The sequence below is a fragment of the Amblyomma americanum genome, chromosome 9, assembly GCF_052857255.1.
Source record: "Amblyomma americanum isolate KBUSLIRL-KWMA chromosome 9, ASM5285725v1, whole genome shotgun sequence".
Lineage (NCBI taxonomy): Eukaryota > Metazoa > Arthropoda > Arachnida > Ixodida > Ixodidae > Amblyomma > Amblyomma americanum.
The window spans coordinates 60,143,507-60,153,935 of NC_135505.1; positions in this window are offsets into that span (position 1 = coordinate 60,143,507).

A 10,429-nucleotide genomic window follows, 5' to 3' on the forward strand; every position below is an offset into this window, starting at 1 on the left:
GCCCTCAGGGTGATGTACTGCCTCCTATGCTCTTTAATATAGCCCTTCTCAAACTCCCCCAACTCGCCCAAATACCCGACATACATTTCAGCCTCTATGCTGACGACATCATTATCTGGGCTAATCGAGGCAGTTATGCCGACATGGACCATAACCTACAGTTGGCCCTCAACATCATCGACTCATACACTCGCGTGCGAGGCATAGCCTGCTCCTCTTCTAAATCAGATCTCTTCCTCTACCGCCCCAGGCCGCATGACCCCGCCAACCCTCCCATCTCACTCACTCAAGGAAACCACCCCATTCCCCTGGTCTCCAAGATTCGCATCCTGGGCCTCGTCCTTAACTCCCACGGCGCGCATGGCAACGCCATCCAAACTCTCCAGTCCCAATTGCCCAGCAAGCCACCCGTCTCACTCGGCGCGTGGAGAACCGGCGCGTGAGTCTGCGAGAGCGGAACGCTCTCCGCCTCACCCAAGCCTACATCACGAGCCGCACGGCGTACTCATTCCCGTACCTCCCTCTAAAGCAGAAGGAGCGGGACCGCATCAACGCGCTCCTTAGGAGCTGCACGAAGGTTGGCCTCCGCCTACCCCCCAGCACCTCTACTACCCGGCTGCTCAACCTCGGTACCCCCAACACGTTTGAGAACCCACCCTAACAGCACAGCTGACTCGCCTGTCGAATACCGCGGCAGGCCGCACTCTACTCTGTCAGCTAGGCGTCACCGCGATCACCCGTCCTACCGAGGGGGTTCCCCTGCCTCCAGACCTACGCTCCCATCTCATCATCCTTCCAATCCCTAAGAACATGCAACCCAAGCACGACAGAGAACGCACGGCAGCCCGCGACAAAGCCCTGCACAAACTCTACGGCAATAGTTCCGAGGTAGCCTACGTGGACACGGCAGCGTACTAGTCGGGCTCCCACGTGGTTCTCGGCACGGCTAATTCTCAGGCCCGACTAATCGAATCAGGATCCGTCACCACAGGCTCATCGGAAATTGCAGAGGAAGCGGCCATTGCTCTAGCTCTCACCTCCACCTTTTGGTTGGTAACAACTTTATTTAAAAGCCCTGCAGAGCTTTCGCCGACGGGGCCTTAGGTCTCCCACGTGGAGACGTCGAGGTGTTGCCTCGCCGTCGCCTCGCGGGCCTGCTGGACTGCCCAGAGTTGGTCACCGAGGCTGGGGCTGCGCAAGGCAGCGGCCCACCGCGGCGGGAGGGTTCCGGAGTTAGCACCGTCAGGGTTTTTGCTACAGTCCCAGAGCATGTAGTGTAAAGTTGCTATAGCAGTGTGGCAGACCTTGCATATATTTGTCGGGTATGTTCCGGGGTAGAGTCTGTGGCATTGTGCCGGGTTGGGGTACGTGAGCGTCTGCAGTTGTCCGAGGGCCACCGCGTGCGCCCTGTCCAGCTTGTCGTTGGGCGGAGGGAAGGTTCGGTGGGCCTTGGTAATTTCGTTGTAGCTGGCCAAACAGTCTTTGGTGCTGTCCCATGGACGACGGTCGCCGGAACGGTTCGCGAGCTCGCGCGCCTTGGCCTGAGGCGTCTCGTTTCGGTTGCGATATGTGCTCGATACTTTTCCCATGTGCGCCGGGAACCACTGGATTCTGGTTTGAAAAGCTTCCTCCCACTGGACTTTTCGATTGCTCAGGATTCGGGCAATCTCAGGGCTCAGGATTCGGGCAACCTCCACCTCTGCCACGAAAATGATCTCCGACTCAAAATCCGCCCTATCTAAATTCGCCAAACGCCTGATATCCCGCACCGTGGCTCGGCTTCTGCGCTTCTGGTACCCTACCCACCCCGTAGCCGTTATTTTGACCCCCGCACACGCAGGCCTCCCGAGTAACGATGTGGTCCACTCCCTCGCCCGACGTCTCACCTTACGGGCCGGAGTTGGACCTCCTCCACCATCCCAGGAACGTCTGCTTACGTTCAATGATAATATTAACTACTACCGAGATATCCAGCGCGTTTACACACCGCCGGCTTCCTCCCTAACCTTAACCCAGGCCTCTTCCTGGGGCCGACTCCATACCCGAACTGCTTCCTACCCTATTCTCCTTTATGCCCGCAACCCCTTTCAATTCCTTTCTTCTTGTAAGCTCTGCAAAAAACCGGGAGACTTCCTTCATGTCCTCACGTGTCGTACCTTCCCACACCCTCCATTCCCAACCACGGCAGAGCCACAGTGGGAGGCTCTCCTGACCAGCTCCACTGCTGCTGACCAGCGCCGGATATTACCGACGCCCTGAAGCGGATAGCCCTCCAAGGGCTGTCCTTTACCCTGTTAGGGCAGCCCCCTAAGAATTGCCTCGTGCTTTGTTAGAGGGTTTGCCCCCCTTTGTATTTGGCAATAAATGTTTCCACCACCAATACCGAGAAGGCACGTGACGTCACAACGCGCGCCTCGCCGCGGAGCCGAACCGGTCTGGCCGGGCGCACTCGGCGCGAAATATAGACGCGCTCCAAGTCCCCGCCAATGCGGTCAGAGTGCGCCGAAGCCGCCGAACGCTTCGTGGTCAAGCGCACTTGGAGTATAGAGGGTCTCGCTTTGGCCGACGTGACGTCGCCGTGCAGCGCGCGGCGCGTTACGCTGGAGTATAAACACGTCTTAACAGAGCCTGCGCTTAACCGCTAAGCGAAGTATTCGGTGACGGCATCTATGGGAGCCACTGAAACTCCGCGCACACGCGCTGAATAAAAAAAAACCAGGGCCGTCGGCGTTTGAAGCAGAAACGCTTCCACTCCGCCACGACGGCTCAATCTTTAACTATGAATAAAGGCGCACCTACTGAATGCACTCTTCCGATGCAGAAGTCTCCGCGCTTTCGCTACGTATACGCTGGCCTAACATAGCTAGGCCATCAGCAATTATTTTTTAAACTTCTAATTTGAAGGAAAGAAATGGCGCGGCAATTTTCTCAATTCTTAGTTGACAATTCAACCTGCACCGTGAGGTGTGAAATGGGAGTGGAGTGAAGGGAACAAAGACAAAGGGGATGCGTAGTTGGAGAGCTATAAAAATTCATTTGTGTCTATAAAATGTTTTACTACAACCACTACTTTGAGGGAAAAGAAAAGGCCCAGTAACTTTCCGTCTTCTTGGTGGACACCTCAACCGGCGCCTTGAGGTGAGAGATGGAAGTGGACCGACAGGAACAGAGAGAAAGAAGATGCTTAGTTGGAGAGGTCCGAAAATTTCTCTGCCAATAAATGTTTTTACCACAGAGAGAGCATCCGTCATGGCTGCCGAGTGGTGCGGACGTGTGTCGCATCGGCTCCACAGTTTTTCACCATTCCGAACCATACCAATCCACAGCGCCACAAAATTTTATTTGGATCTAAAATAACTCAGAAGCTGGACCGCCTGGGCACCAGATTCCGAAAGTTAGGACCAAATTTTGGCTTCTTATCGGACTTGAAAGCTGCGATTCGGGCGGCGTCCCGCCAAGCCTATCGGTAGGCCTAGCTTCAACTACGGGAGCACATGGGCCGTTCGGCCTAACACGGCAGCTGTGGTGCGGTCTGGAATTGACCCCGCTCTGCGAACTACACATTCGATCAGACCATGGAAGGATTGCGTTAAAACTTCCCAGACGCCCAGGATTTGGATGAGGACGACCTCGACACCACTGACTCCGAGAGCTCGGTGAATAGCGATGACGCAGCGTCCGCCATGCAGGGGCCGCCCAACCCTTGAAACAATGATGCCAGCTGGAAATTGGCTTTGTCCAAACCCGCCGCGGTGGCTCAGCTACTGATCCGGATTACCCGGGCTCGAACCCGACCGCGGCGGTTGCGTTTTTATGGAGGCAAAAACGCTAAGGCGCCCGTGTGCTGTGCGAAGTCAGTGCATGTTAAAGGTCCCCTGGTGGTCGAAATTATTCCGGAGCCCTCCACTAAGGCACATCTTTCTTCCTTTCTTCTTTCACTCCCTCCTTTATCCCTTCCCTTATGGCACGGTTCAGGTGTCCAACGATAAGACAGTTACGATGCCATTTCATTTCCTTAAAAACCAATTAATATTATGATTATTATTAACCAAACGCCAGAAGAAACTCCAAAGAAAAGGGGGTTGGCCTTGAGCTGCGGTGCAGTGCGGACGTGCGTCGCATGGGCTCCGCAGATTTTTACTTCCCCGGACCTTCTCAAGCCACAAGGCCCCCAGATTTTGGCAGGAGCTTAGAGGAAACACAAGCTGGACCACCGGGACACTGAATTCAAGACGATGGGACCAATTTTTGGTTTTTTACCGGAGTTGGAAGATTCCAGGTGGCGAGCGGGCGCTAGGCCTAACGAGGCTTAGCTCGACTACTGGCGCTCGCGGGCACCCCGGCTCGCCCCGAGGCGACGATGCAGACCGGTACGGGTCCCCGCCCCATGAATTACCCTAGTTTTGAACCGACAACGAGCAGACCAGTCCAGAAGTTATTGGAAGCCCAGGAAATGGACGAGGACTACCTCGACGCCACCGACTCCGATAACTCGGCAGACGGGGAAATCGAGGATGCCGCCATGCGAGAACAGCAACAAGGCGCCCCATGGCAGGACGAAGCAAATTGGGAATTGCCCCTGTCCAAACGCCAACGGAAGAACGAACAGAACACTCCCGGAAATTTTCCACTGACCGCTCAAGGTGACCTCGGCGGAAAAACCCCGGCCAATGCTCCGTCGGCAGCTGGAGCGATAGCTGACGCTACTTCGAACAGCGACGGGAAGGGAGCGCCGCGGCGGCCTAGGCCGAGGCTGCCACCACTCCCCAAAGACGATTTCAAGATCATTCTGCGACCGAAGGGACTTGCAGTCAAGTCGCTCCAGACTCATCAAGTAGCCCGTGCCGTAGCGGTAGCATGCAACCACCAATGTAAACGAGATCTGATCATCAGGCTTCGCACCGGTTCCAACATCATAATAGTGAGCACGGCAAGCGAGATGGCCGCACAACACGTGAGACGCATTTCCAGTCTCACTTTGGGGGAAAGCTCATACGAAGTAAATGCTTACGTGGCAGCCCCGAAAGACACTCGCCGCGGTGTGATACACGGAGTGGACCCCGGGACATCGCCGGAAGAATCCGCTTTTTTTTTTTCACGACGCGACTGCGCATGCGCCCATCCCCTGGCGGCGGTGTCGCGAAACATATTGGAAGGGTCGCGCGCTCCACTCGAGACCGGCCGTGGAAGTGTAAACAAACCGGCTTCCTACTCGGGGTGCGTTGCTGCAGCCGTCGGGCGTTCAGCGCGACGCATTTGGCGATACCTACGAAATATGTTGCATACGGCTGCAATGCCCAATATGTAAAGGGAAGCAAACTCGGATTTTTTCGCTTTCCGAGCACTTCCCGGGACAGCCTTCGACGCGAAGCGTGGATAAAAGCAGTTCGCCGGCTCGACGATCGTGGCCGCCCTTGGGCACCGTCAAGCACGTCAAGACTGTGCGGGAATCACTTTGTGACAGATACCGGCGAGGTACTGTGTTTAAATGCGTGTGCAATCTATCACGAAGTGTTTTATTTATAGGCAGGAAGGCCTCGAATGTCACCGCAAACACCCAGACTTCGTTCCGACGTTTTTTGCTTTCTCAAGCAAGAAGGCCAAATGGGCAAGTGCTGTGAGCCGCTTTCAACGCGCGATGGAGCGGGCAACGAAAAAGAAGCTACGAGAGCATTCACGCATGGTGCTAAAATTTTGTCATCTGCTATGGAAATTTCCTTGTTAATGCCACTACACCTTGGCCAATCCCCACATGTGGGTATGTGCCATGTATTAAGAGGCAGAAGAAGGTGTGTTATGCGCGTGTTCGAATCATATCCATGATGAAGAGCTCTGCGTGGTATCACCGGAATGGATCAATGTGCGCCTCTCGCGCTCGTCTTTCTGGACGCGCATGCTTGTCTAACCTATGCAGCGGTGTGCTGTGGGAAAATACAGTGAAATGCTAGCAGAGCTGCTTTGTTGCGAGTACGCTTGTGCTTTTATAGCTCGTGTAGCTATTCTGCAGCGCTTGAGCACAACGATTGCTTGTGAAAACTGTTGTCCTTAGTCGTTTTCTGTACTACGGCGTGCACGATGTAGTATCCACCTTTCATGAATGGCAGGCATATACAGCGGAAAACGCCAACCTCACCGATCGGGGATATTTCATTGAACATTATGTTCCGAATGTAGCCTTCATCTCTGAAGCGGCGGCCCTTGCTCAGCTGGTGTTCGCATCGCATGCCGCATGATCGGAGATACTGAAGAATTTGCTCTTCGGTGGGCACTGCAGCCTGCCTCGGACTTCGCACCCAGCCGTCAGTCAATCCTAGAATTTCTCCAGGTACCAGGTGCTGCCCAGGACACGCCATCGTCGACAGGTTCCAATAAAACGTGCTCTGGAGCGGCACTCAGTCCGGCCGGGTTGGGTGCGCAGTACCCTACCAGTGAGCTTCCTGCGTTTTACGCGAGGTGGCAGCTCAGGAAAATGAAAAAGGCGGATTGAAAGCCAACCTACGAGTGCGCACTCAAGGAGTTAAAATCCACAGCGCTAGGATGCGGACAATCCAAGTCGAGCGTCATCACCTTCGATGGTCCCATAGTCCCGAAGCAAGTCATCTATTACGGAGGCGAGATGTGGTGCTATCCGTATCGCCCCACGCGGCAGGTATGCTACATCTGCGGTCAACAAGGCCATCGGTCAGACGTGTGCCCGAATCCGGAAGCCAAGGCGTGCAAGCAATGCGGCACGCAACATCCGCCGGAGGGCCACCAATGCATACCCGAATGCTTGATCTGTGGCGGCAGCCACGTCGCCGGAGCCAAGGAGTGCAAGGACAAACTGAAGAAGACTAGAGAACTGCGCAGCAACCACGGCGGCAGCGGAGGCGGCGGCGGCAGCCACGACAGCAGACGACGCAGTCGGGACGACCGCGGAAAGAATCCGCGGTGGTTCAGCTCTGAGGGGGAGACCTCGCGGAGCCGTTCGAGATCCCGGGCGTCACGGAGCCGCTCGAGGAGCCGTTCACGGTCCTTCCCGCCCCTGGTGCCCCTGGTTGGCCAGCAGCAAAAGCAGAAGAAACCCGCATGGAACACCGCAGTCAAGGTGAGCTGGGGAGCAGGAAATCCTTGGTTTGCTCCTCACTCGGGTGGGGAAGCTAAACAGAACACAAATACAAACAATAACGCGCCCAAGCAGCAGGAGGACGCGAACAAAGTTATCACAGCCCTAAGACGCGAACTAGAGCTCGCCCGTGTCAGACAGAGCGAGCTAGAACGCCAGGTAGCCGAGCTCACGAAGGCAGTTAGGGAACAGAGACCAAACAGCCCTCGGCAGCCACAACCCGAGCAAACCCAACCGCCACCCTCGCCGCAAGCAGGCAATGAGCATTTCAACAACTTCAAAGCTGAAATGCAGCAGATGATGCAACAGATGCAACTACAAATTATAGAGATACGGAGCTCAATCCGCAAGCAAAAATTCACTGGGAATATTAGAGAGAAGGCGTATCACCATCCTGCGCTGGCGGCCCTCGCCAACACGACAACCACCAACGCTTAAACATGGCCAACAAAACCTTAAGCAAACAAGAAATCCTAGAAATTTGGCAATGGAACTGTAGAGGCTATAGGAGGAAGCAAGACCTACTTCAACAGTACATTCACACACAGCAAACGCCACCCGACATTATAGTGCTTCAGGAAACGGGCATCACCCCAACCCTAGGAAGATACACGTGCTGCGAAACCCAGGAAAAAATTGGCTGAAGGCTTATTAGCTTGGTTAAGCCTGGAAGATTTCGAAAGCAATACCCTTGGCTGCGCCTTGGTTCGGCTGATGGTGTGAACATGGTTGCCCTTTGTTAAACTTATGGCTATGCATTGTTTTGCTTGGTTTCTGCTATTTATATCCTTGGTTCACTTATGACTTAACCAAAGGGATTGTTCGTAAAGCGTTTGTGGAATTCACGAGTAGCAGACTCGAACTCTCAGACTCTTCTCTCATGTTCTTCACGTCGCTGGACCAAAATGTCGCCGTCTGGTTCGGCCGTGATGAGAGACTTCTCCCAATTCTTATTCAAGCGCTCCTCCTTCTCTTGGGCTCTCTGCTTTCGCCTCGCCTCGTTGCGTTCGCCCTTCTTGGCTGCATACTGCACTCTTTCTTCTGTTCAAGTTGTAGCGTTCCATGCTATTCATAGATGCAGCATCGTCACCATTTGAAGCATCCATGATAGTCTCTTCGGCATTAAGAGCGTTCATGAAACTTATCTCCGAACTACTGTCTCCATAGTTTCGCTACCGTTAACACCACTCATTAAACTTGGCCCTGAACTTGTAGATGCACCCGCATCGAGCGATGTTGATCGGCGGGCTCGCCACGCTGCTGCATACGCACGTTGTTTAGCTCGCCGTTCTTCTCGTTCTTCTGGGGATCTTTAACGTGCACTGACATCGCACAGCACACGGGCGCGTTAGCGTTTTTCCTCCAGAAAAACGCAGCCGCCGCGGGAACTCCGGATCAGTAGTCGAGCGCCCTGACCACTGAGCCACCGCGGCAGGTCCAGTGCGGAACGCAAAACCCACCTACTGGACAATCCTGCACTCCCATGTGCGTGGTCTGTGGTGAAAACCACGCTGCCGCGAACGACTAAAGAAACCCAGAAGCCAGCGAACCAAAACCGCCCTCAGCAACGAAAAAGGTGGAAACAGCAGCAACAGCGGCGGACGCGACAACAGACGCCGCAGACGGCCGCGGTGGTTCAGCTCGGAGGGGGAGACACCACGGAGCCGCTCGGGATCCCGCTCATCATGGAACCGCTTGCGGTACCAGTCGTTACACCCCCCCCCCCCCCCCTGCCTTACCTGCGGGGACGAATGGCGGGAACCAGCAACGGAAGAACGAAGAAATCAGATCCGCCCAGAAAAGCAGCAGCAAGGCGAGCTGCTGGACAACCGGCGCTCACGGGGTTGCTCCGCACTCGGGTGGTACAGGTAACAAAAATAACATTAATACAAACAACGGACGTAGCCGTGACTGACTGAGAGGAAGAAGGAAAAGGAAAGAGCACAGGCCTGCCTTCTAGGCTCAAGCCGAGCCCCGCTCGCTGCCGCGTGCTGAACGTAGGAGGGGTAAAGGATAGGAGAGCAAAGAGTGAAAGAAAAAGCGCGCCGCGCTAATAGTCCCCGTGCCGATCCCGGAGCCAATGCAATACTGGGCCGACCCATGCCAGAGTGCTGCAAGCCAAGCACTCCGCCTTAATCGAAAAATAAGTTTAATCTCTTAGGTCCAAGGACCCACTGCAAATATTAAATCAGGTATCTTCAGCATCGAGACGCGGAGAAAGCAGCACTTAAGCGCGAACAAGAACTTATTCGCGTTAAACAGAACGAGCTGGAACGCCAAATTCGGAAACTCACAAAGATAGTTCACGACTAAAAATCGAATTGCATCCCCGCTGTCGAGCGCTACACAAAAGCACTCCTCGATGCAAATGAGTGACGAGGAACGCTCAAACTTCAAAGTGGAAATACTTCAACAGATGATGCAGAAAATGATGCAGCAAATGATGCAACCGATGATGCATCAGGTACAAGGCCTACTAGCAGAGCTGAGAAGTGCCTTCCGCAAACAAAAACACACTGAGAACCTGAAGGAAAAGGCCTACAACGACAGGCCTGGTAAGAGTCGAGTCAGCTGATAGCATGGAACAAGATGAGGCCAGACCCCCGCGGCTAAACAGGAAAGGGGGAAACTTGGACCCATTAGAAAAACAAGTCAAGGATCAGGCAAAGAACATTGAGAAACACGAGTGTTATTTTAAGTTCTTTCAGGTACAGACGAAAGACATGACGGAAAAAAAGCATTATCGGCTGCGCTCAACAGCATCGGGAGAACCCTAGGGTCCAAAATTGCCCGGATAGAGAAATTTTTAAACGAACACAATGCTAGAGAAACTCAATAACATCCCTACCAAGGGAAGCCCGGAGGCAGTGGCAGTGGAACTCTGTGGCAGTGGAACTGCAGAGGCTTTGTCAGGAAACGAGCGCTACTGCAGCAGTACGCAAGGATTTGCGGTGTTGGACCCATAGCCATGGGTCATACAGAAAACATTCAAAACACGGGCGACGATAGCGGGCTATAAATTATACGGGAACGGGAAGACAGGCTCCAGGTTGGCAACCTTGGTTAAGAAGAATCTGGCCGTCATAAAACACGACATAGTGTCCGAAGGAACAGACTCCGTCCTGGTAGAAATAATCACCAGAAGGAGGGATTTTAAAAGCATTTTTCTTCTCAACGTTTACAGCAGCCCAAGGTAAAATTCAACTTAGAAGCCACCTTTAAGGAGGCTAACAAAATCGTATTAAAACACCCCTTAGTTATTATGGCGGATTTCAACGTGGCGCATCCGGAGTGGGGCTACAAGCAGGCAAATCCCAAGGGTAG